Below are 11,000 nucleotides of genomic sequence, written 5' to 3'. Positions count from 1 at the left end.
AAAATACTTAAAAGTTTACTTTGCAATTTTGACCAATTTATATTTAATAAAACTCATATGATTCATGGCATATTCCCAATCACAAATTCAATCATATGAGCAAATAATCCATTTTCATATTACAATTCAATTAACAAACAACTACCCAAGATAGGGTTCCCCTAGTTATCTCAAATTTTTAAGAAGTCAAATGTTTACCCCTCAATATATGTTTCCAAGCTTGCTCGTCTAACCTAATATGGTGCATGGGGTTGTTGGACATAATGTATTGTGATATTATATTTACCTTAGGTTTTGATGATGATAAATATATATGAGTTAACTATATATATGCCTAATTGTTTTCATATATATAGTATTTAGCTATGACTATAGAACAAGTATTTTAAAGTGTTTTTACTTATGTTGTTCTATATTACATAAGATTTGAAAAAATGATTTGTATACATCAAAATTATTTTATACTATCATACTTTTTTCTTATCTTGAATTGATTCTATATCTAAGAGTGATTCATAGTATTATCTTTTATAACTTGGATATATCCATATTAACACTTAGACTGTTCATAATATATCATTTAAGATTGTCTAAACTGAAGATAAGAGTAAGCATGAAGAGGAAGAAAGTTGAAGTCATCATTTGTATGCTACACTCATGATTGAAGAACATAAAGATAAAAGAGAAGGATGAGCCAAGAAGAGCTTAAGCACCTTAGAAGCCTTAGACTTGATAGGTATAATATCATTAGACTAGGAGTCTTTATATTAAACTCATTGATTTAGATATAAAGTATTGGCTCAAGATATCTTAAATCAAAACATGTATTTTAGCTATTAAGAAAAAGTGTGAGATGCAATCATGGTTTTCATCTTTCATCACATATGTCACACAAGGTTTAAAATGTTTTGATTACTAACTCCATAAAGTTTCTAAAGTTGTTCTATTTACTCAAAATGGAGTTAAGTTAAAAAATTCATGAACACTTGAAGTCTATGCTTTGAAATGTGAATTGTATAAAAAAAAATAGTTTTGACATTAGGTAATGTTTCATGTCATATCTCTCACTACAAAGATCATTTTAATGTGAAACATATTTCATTTGAAAATAGACTCCAACATATTTTCAATGATAGTTTATTTATTCAAAATGGAGTTCTATTGAGAAAGATATGAACTTTAAAAATTGAGTGTTGAGATATTAATTTTGCACGGCATTCAGTCTTGACCTTCATTCATTCTTTTGATCATCTATTGAAATATACATTGATTTTAAGTGTAAAAATTATTTCATCAAAAATTAGACTTTAATATATTTCTAGCGATATATAATTTGTCAAATTTAGAGTTACATTGAGTGAGTTAGAACATTATGAAATTATGTGTTGTAAAGCTGCAAAATCACATGTGAGAGCAAAAGTTACGCACGCGTGATTTAGCACCTATACTCAATCTTGCATGAGAGCACCTTGCGTTCACTTGTGAAATAGCACCCAAAAGCTTATTTTCACACTAAATAGCTTCTGTATGCTCAATCACATGTGAAATAACCTGTACCCATGCGAGAAATGATCTCCAAAAGCCTTATTTTTACTTAATAAGTTATACAAGCAAGTCATGCATGAGGTACTTCCAAACTCACATGATATGTTATTTTTGCTTGAGAAATCTCCAAAACACACATGAAATAGCACTGGTTACTCTAAAAAAATTGCATCAATAGCTATATTCACTGTATAACATCTCTAAACGGTTATTTGATGTTTCTAATACTTATTTCACTCCATAAGCTATAAATTTAACACTTCAAATTGATCTAAGGAGAGTTTAACATTAGAAATCATTGAGCTATGAAATTCATGATCATATTACTCTTATTATATGAAAATCAATGTTCTTGAGCTAATATCATCTACATCTTCATCATTTGAGTATTAGAGCTTTATTATACTCTTCATTACTTTTGAAGAGAGTTTCAAGTAAGTGATTCACAGACTCAAAACCTTTATAAAGGTGGGAGAGATATTTTTCTTGAAATCAAGAGAGGTTGTTCTCTTCGGAGAAGAAGTTCACTAGTAAAGTAAGTTATTGTAAAGGCTTATAAGTACCTAAACTGAACTTGTGGATATATCGAGGTGACAAGTACCCACTAAAGCTTGTGTTATAGTAAAGAAATCTCAAGCAGTTGCTTGGAGACTAGATGTAGGCTGAAGAGGAGGAGTTAAACCAGGATAAACCATTATTTGCAAATCTCTCTTCCCTTAACTCTTTATATTTTCAGCAACCTTATTTAATACTATGTTTTAGTGTATGAAATTGAATTTGATATTTCTACATGCTCTTACTCAAACTTGCTCTTAAAGATTGTTTCTAAATACTCATACATATATTGAGCTGTAAAAATAAATTTAGCACTCTTACTCACATTGCTTAGAATTCAAATTTGCCAAAACGTTCGTTTGAACATAGTTTTGCTAAGAATGATTTAAAAGAATTGAAATTTTTTTCAAACACCCAATTCACGCCCCTCTTGGGTGTTTTGCCATATCTAACAGGAGCGATTAATCTACAATTAATCAATTCATAGTCATTCACATTACTATACAAACAATGTAACCTTTTTGACTCCTATCTCCAAAATATCCAAAGCCCTTGTTTCTCACATTTAGAATTACCCATTTAGAAGTATTAACTCTTTTTAACCCACAATAAATTCATTAAGTACTCAACTTACCATTAACGGCTTCCAACCACCTTAAGGACCCAAATTTAAGACTCATTTTTGGACTTTAAGGGTCACCCACCACCATTAATGCATAAAACTCTTTATTAATGGTTTGAACTACTCAAATAACTCTCATTAGCTCTATTTCAATCAATAGATTTAGACCTATAAGTTATATGGACCAAGAATCAACTTCCAAACACAAATCCTAACTCAAAAGCTTCAGAAAATTGGTTGAAAAGGGAGAAGAAGAGGTTAGGAATCTTACTCTTAGGGTTTGGTAGCTTCAAAATGTCTCTAACTTCTTAAATTAAAGCCCTAACAGAGCTCTAAGTCTCTTCCTTCTCTTCTCTTGTTTTCTCTTTTCTTTTCTTCTATTTTTGCATCAGTTTCAGGTCTTATTTTTGTAGAAAATGTATCGTGTGCCGCGGCACTTGTACCATGCGCTACGATATGTGGTACAGAGAAGGATCTTCATATTCTAATGGCTTTTGTGCCGCAACATGTGGCACATAGTTATTCCTTTTTGTTTTTCTCACTTTTTGATGTTCAGGTGATCCGAACTCATTTTGAACTTAATCTTAGGACTGAAATCACAGCTCAAAACATTCATTAATTCTTTGTAACCAAACGTCCCATCAATCTTTAGGCCCCATTAACCATCCACTAACTCTATTTAACAAATTAAACCTAATTATCTCACTAATTAACTAAGAATTACCATTTAGGATGTTACATGCAACACTTCAATTCAATATACTCAACTTGTTTTATTTATACTTTTTTATCATATATTTTCTAATGCTATATATTTGTTTTTATTTACAAAATTTATCTTCCAATGCCAGTTTAGATAGTAGAACAAATATAAATTTGAGCAATTCCCCCAACTCTTTTCATATATGAATTTTTTACTTGAAATTATTATTTGTAATGGACTAATGAATATTTGTTTCCTTTATGTTTAACTTTGTTATAACTTTGGTAAATAATTTCCTATTTAATGAACAATTTCATATTAAGTTGCTTTCCAGCTAGTCCATCGTGAATGTTTTCTTGTTCTTTATAGGTGTGATAGCTCATTAATAATATATAAATTATTTGTGTTAAAATTAATAATATAATTTTCATTAAATTAAACTTAAATTTTACTTAAAAAATAAAAATAGTTATTAGAGACATAATATATTTGTTATTATTATATAATTATTTTTTGGTTAAAATTAATACTATAAATTTTATTCACTTACATTTTATTTAACAATTAATTTGCATAACAAAATATAGTTAATTATATAATAATTTTGTTATTAGGACAATTTAATTATTCACAATCATTAATATAATTATTTAATTTTTATTGTTATACAGTAAAGATTAAAAAAATTAATTTAATTATTAATACAAAAAATTTAATTTTTTTAAAAATTAAATCACAAACTTTACCTTTTCTTTAATTATATATAACTCAGCCACGGTTTTTATTGCAATGGTGGCTAGAACCATGTTTTTCAAAAACCATGACTAAAGCCACATTTTTGACAAAAATCTATGGTTATAGTCTCAGGTCTATAAATACCAATAGGGGTGGAGAATAGCATAACAAACGGGTTACGGGTCAGCCCGTATAGATTGACGTTTTGTTGATTGGATTAGGCCAGCCTACTAGATAAAATAGGTTAAAAAACTCAACCCAACTCATTTTTCAGTGGGCTAGCCAACCTACAGGCTAGCCCACAAAAATTTATGAAGTTTTTTTAACAATTTAAAATTTATATCATATATATATATATATATTATTTTAAAGCAAATTAACAATTAAAAAAACTTATACATAAATAAATTAAACATAGAATTCAATCAAAAAAATTTATTTTGCTAGATTTTTACTATCAATTATCTTTTCGTTTAGGTGTGTTAGCTTTCTCAATGAAAAAAAATTAAAATATAAATTTATATTATTTTTTTAATAAATTTATGTTTATGATTTCAATCAATAGATCTTATGATATTAATAAATAATATATATTTAAAATATTTTTAAAAAACTAACAATTATCGATTTACAAACTATAATAAAAATTTTATTTTCAAATTATAAAAAAAATTTACACTATATTTTAAATAAAAAGAACATATTTTAGAGTCATAAATTATATATTTGAGAAATATTATTATTATTGTAGATTCATAAAAAGATATAATATGATTAAAAAATTAAAAATTACTTAAAAAAATATGTTAGCCCGCAGGCTAACCCATTTTAGCTCACTAGTTTTACGGGTTAGGCTAACCCAACCCATTTTAAAAAAGGGGTTAATTTGTTTAACCCAACTCATCAAATTTTGTAGGTTAAATGGGCTAACCCGTGGGTTCAACCTGTTTGCCTAGCTCTAGTAGAGAGAAGGGGGACCGATAGAGGCTATAACCCCCTATCTTTTTAAGTTTTTTCTTAATAAATTGTTGGGATTATGTATTTTTGACTCCTTCAAGTTGATACATTATATAAATTATGAAACACTAGATAGAATTCTAATTTTATTTCTATATGTAATTTTTTGTATATATATAGAGCAACTATTTCAATAACTTGAAGATATGATTGTCATAGGATCTACTCATTTTTAATAAGATAATGTTATATATGTTCTCAAAGTATTGATGTCATTTAATTTTACTTTCATTTTATATTTAATAAAAGAAATTGTGAGAATTATTTTAACAAATTTTGTTAAGCATTGCAACAAAAATCTCAAGATGTATTGAATGCTATGTGCTTGATGCCAATCATCAATATGTATATATACAAATCTTGTAGGAGGTCACTGATTGGTCAGAATCTCTTTAATTCTATTGGTCAATTAACTTTGGTTAAATTTTAGTTCTCTTCATTCATTGGTTCATTTTATTTGTCATGTATCAAATTATTAAATTTTAAATATAAAATTCAAGTTTTACGGGAGCGGTAATTTCATTCGTCTCATCTTTTCCATTTATCTCGTGTCTTTCAATATTCTCCTATCTCTATTTGTAAGAATTTATGCATCTCATTATTAAATTTTAAATATCAAATTCAAGTTTTACAGGAACAGTAACTTCATCCGTCTCAATTTTTTCATTTATCTCGCATCTTTTAATATTTTTCAATCTCTATCTTTAATAATTTATGTATTCATTATTAAATTTTAAATATAAAATTCAAGTTTTATGAGAGTAGTAACTCCATCCATTTCAGCTTTTTCATTTATCTCGTATCTCTCAATATTATCCAGTTTTTTCTTTAAAAATTTATGTATCTCATTAATAAATTTTAAATATAAAAATTCAAGTTTTATAGGAGTAGTAACTCCATTTGTCTCAACTTTTTCATAAAGTGCCAATGGCATGGGCTTAAATATTTTAAGAAGTGTGTTGTACCTCTTGATGAGCATCTTTGTTGTCACTTGTGCTGGACGATAGAAATTATCTTGTACTCCACTACCACAAAATAGAATAAAAATGTATCAATTTATATAACTTTTTCATATTATTGATGAGTGTTTATCTATATTACTTAGCTATATTTATATTATTACTTACAATATTCTTATATCAAACCTTAACAATTTACAAATATTAATTCTCTCACTTTTAAGTTATTAGACATATAATTATATACAATTTTAATGACAAAACATTTGTGTTATAATTTTTCTGACAATATGCTGTAAACATGAAATCAAAATAAGAAATATAATTATGTTTTATATATTTCAAATATAAAAAAGTACATAATTCAATTTTTCTACATCATTTAAAAAAAAAGAAAGGATACCTATCTAGAAGTTTTTCCGCCATAATCATGTATGATGGAATAATTAAAAATTTAATCTTTTTAAATTATATTTGTAATTTACTATAGGCTTGAGAAACAAAGACAAGATGTATATGAACAAAATATTCAAAAAGAAAAAAAGATTAAATAGAGGAATTTTTAAAATTTTAACAATTTTAGATGTGTCAATATAAATAATATCTAAAGTGTTTGTTTCAATTTTTTTAAAGCTGCATGGGAAACAGTCTAGCTTATTATAAAATCACTTATTCAAAAGTTAAGAGCTTTAGTAAAGATGTTCTTCTAAAAAAAATTACTTTTTTTAAATAATCAAGCTATTAAAATTTATGATATAAATAATTTTTACTATGATATAATTTGATCTCATTGACATAAAGATTTTATCATAATTGATCATTATTAATGTGTTGATGTATTTGTTTAATGCAATTATCAATTGAAAAAATTTAATAGTAAATTTAATAAACAAGTAATATAGATTATTATATTGAATAGAACTTTAAATTTTGATAATGTATTTAAATCATTTAATGCTCATAAAGATGATAAAATTTTTACCAATTTAATTATAATTCATGTTAAGAAGAAAATTGCTAAAACATTTATCATAGACATAATAACAAATGATTTTTATCATATAAAAAATCAATGAGCAAAATTATATATATATATATATATAACTTTTCTTTAATCATTATATATATTTTATTATCTCGGCCCCTTAATAAAAATTTGTAGCTCCATTCTTGAATACCAGTAAGGTCTTTCACATTTTTCTTTGCTCAGATAATTTTATCTTCTATTTTTCTAGTGTGATGAACTCTTTCGCGCTTCTAAAAAATCTTGTAAGTTCTCTATGATCTCATTTTTCTTCTTCTTCATCCAGCTTTTGTTTTAACTGTGTTCTCTCTTCTTTTTATTAAATATTATTTTAACTTTTGTTCCCTCTTGTTTGGCAAGTTCATCATATTTGAAGTCGACGATGTGATGAGGTTGGTAGTTTTTCTTTCAATTTTATTTCTTTTTTTGGTTTACCGTTTGTTCTTTTAGTTTAGGTTTTCTAACTATATTTTCACTTTTGTTTTACAGGTGGAAACGAATTTTATAATCAAATGAAATATTAAAAAAATTGAGTGAAAAATGTCAAAGCATATCAACAAATGCGTGATATTACATAAAAACCTAAATCTAGCAAAAAAAACAAAGAGACATAAAAACTTGAACAATATTGAATGCATACTGATCCATAGACACTATAGGAGTTGATAAATTTAGAAAAATAAATTAATGTATAATAATCTGACAATAAAACAAATAAATTAAATTACTGAAAATATTTTTAAGCAAATTAGATTGCAGGACATATTTTTTAAAAAAATTGTAAAAAAAAATAAATTAAAAGACTTTTTAAATTATTGAAAACATTGCTGATTTTTTTTTTTAAACATTTGTTTTGGTAGCCATGCAACCGTGGCTTAGGTTTCATTTTTTGGAAACCAAGCCCTGGCTTTTCAGAAACCGTGGCTACTGGCATAATTCTATCAGATTGATAGGATTGTGGCTTGAACCACGGTTTCTATTAGAACCATCATGGTTCAAACATGGTTGCAGCCAGAGGTTTTCGAAAACCGTGGCTATTTTGTTCCTATGGGTGATACAACTGTGTCTTTTTACAACAGTTGGAAGGATTCTTTCATGTTTGCAAACCGTGGCTGTTAGTTATAGTAAACCGAACCTGCATACATTCTGGTTGCAGTGATTATACATCTTGTTAAATATGATGATTATAGTGCTATAATAAATATTATACTTTTTTCATTTAAAAATATAAGGTATTTTTTAAGGGGTTAAATATTAAAAAATGTAAGGTATTTTTAATCTTTTGAGGTGTAATCATTGCATTTTTTTAAAAATATCCCTATTGATAATGACTTTATATTTATTATAAGATATTTAATAAGGATAAATATGAAAAGATAGGGTTAGTTGAAAAGTAAGTAACTACTTTATTGGGGATGAGATTCGATTAAAAATATCTTATATTTTTAAATGGAGGAAGTATATTTATATTAGTGTAGTGACATGGGAAAATATTTCCTTTCTTTGGCTTTTATTGAATGTAGCCTAGTATGATACATCAAAGCAAGATAATCGCTTCCGTTAGAAAAAATAATATTCAATTGTTTTTAAAATATATTTAGTTTTTCATTGTTTGCCTGAATTTCTAATTTGTTATTTATAATTTAAGTTTTCTTTTTTAAAAAAAAAAAGTAGTTCCCATAATTTTAAACAATGTCAAAGTTGATTCTTACATTTTCTAAGTGTCAAAATTACATGTATTAACTTTAAATATATATGACTTTTTGATCCTCAGTCTCGCTTCTTGAGCACCGTTTCGGTTTCTTTGTCGCGCAGGCGATCGCTCTTCGGAGATTTCCCCTTAGTGGGAGCTCCCTAGCATGGCGATTCTCTGCTTTGATGGGAGGTGGTGTCAGATGCTACTCCCCGACGGCTATAGGATGAGAGGGCGTGTTTTGTGGGGTGGGTGTGTGCGTTGATTTAGGCGTGTGTCGAATGAGAGAAATTGTTAAACAAGAATAAATTAAGTGACACTTAAAATTATTAAAAAAAATTAAAAAGAATGAAGAGTTAAAGAGTAAAGGAAGAAGATAACACACTCAAAATTTATATTAATTTAACCACGAATTTAGTCTACATTCAATCCTCAAAATTACACTTAAAATTTTTAACTAAAATTACAAGTTTCAATTGGTACTTGTTATTATAGTATAACTCTCAAGACTAACATTGTCTTAATTCACTTAACACACCTTACTACAATTCAATAAGTTATTACAACACTTGAAAATTCCTTTTTAAAATTTTTGAGAAGAAAATAAAAACTTTTTAAAGAAAACTCTCTTAAAGAGTAGATTATTAGAATATAAAGTGAAAGCTTATAAATTTTGATAGTTTTTTACAATTCTTTTCAAGAATGATGAATGAATGCTGAGTAAAATCACGATTTGAAAGCTCTTTTAAATGCACAAATGAAAATTTGTTCGTTCAAGGATCATTTTTTTCTTGCTCTGGTTTAAAATGAATCACTTATATAGTTTTTAGAAGTTGATGTACCGTTAAAACAGTGATTATAACCGTTGGTGCATTTTCTTGTGAGTGATTGATATAATCATGCGTGATTTTGCACCGGAAAAGTTTTACAAAACTAAATGTGATAGATCACAAGTGAACACTTTGTCCTCTCATGCGTGGTTTTGTACTTCTGAGTAACTATTCAGTTTTGTGTGCTTAATCACGCGTGGTATCTCATTTCTCTCTCGCGTGGTTTAGCACTTAAGAATATTCATTCAGTTCTGAGTGCTAAAATTTGCGTGGTATCATATTGCTCTCTCGAGTGGTTTTACACTTATAAATATACTAATATATCACAGTGCTAAAACTTGTGAGTGCACCATTTGCTCTCATACGTGGTTTTGCACATAATGAACTATTATTAGTTTTGTATAATAAATCACGTGTGGAACTTTTACTCTCTCACGTGTGAAATGGTTGGTAGAATGCCAATTCAATGTGATCAAAATTCGTGTGGAACCAGAATGATATCACGCATGAAATTACAAACACCAATGAATAAATTTGTCTGATGCATATTCACGAGTGGAACAAAGTATAACTCAAGCAATATTTTGAATGATCAAGAGATATGGATTTGTTAATCAATGATCATACATGTGAATAATTTTAGCTTGACTTGAGAAGATTTAAGACTCAACAAAACAAAGTGTGATTGTTCAATAAATGACAAATCACGCATGACTACCATCAGTTTCACGTGTGGTTCTGCACTTTGTCACAATACAATGAAGCACAGATGCTAAAACTTGTGTGGACAATGAAGTCTTTCATGCGTGGTTTTGCATGCAGAGACAAAGCATAAGGCAACATACAACATAAGTGCTTAATCACGTGTGAAGCACTTCTTCACACTCACGTGATTTAGCTGTCAATGTGACTAATATGCAAAAATTTGTGAATGACCTGCAGAATCACACGTGATTCTGTCTCTTCATTATGCAAATTTTTTCTATGAAAAATCATATACAAGAAAGACATTGTTTGCAAACCTTAACAAACTTATATGAGTCTTAATGCATATAAAAGAAATATATGATGCATTCATTTTATGATTAAGAAAAGTGATCAAACTCTCTAAGTTTTCACATTAAATCTAAGAGAATTTAAATTATTTATTCTAAACTTCTTCATCTTCTATTGATTCTTCATACTTTTAAGGTTTGTGTCTTCATCTATGATTCTTTATATTTGCATACATAATAAATATCTCTTTCTTAGTTTTGTAATTATCAAAACACATGATCCAATAGGAATGGCTAAACAATGTTAATGGAAGGTTTCTTG

The sequence above is a fragment of the Prosopis cineraria genome, unplaced genomic scaffold, assembly GCF_029017545.1.
Source record: "Prosopis cineraria cultivar Desert tree isolate PC_DT_omini unplaced genomic scaffold, ASM2901754v1 PC3, whole genome shotgun sequence".
Taxonomy (NCBI): Eukaryota; Viridiplantae; Streptophyta; class Magnoliopsida; order Fabales; family Fabaceae; genus Prosopis; species Prosopis cineraria.
This window is presented reverse-complemented; position numbering follows the sequence as displayed.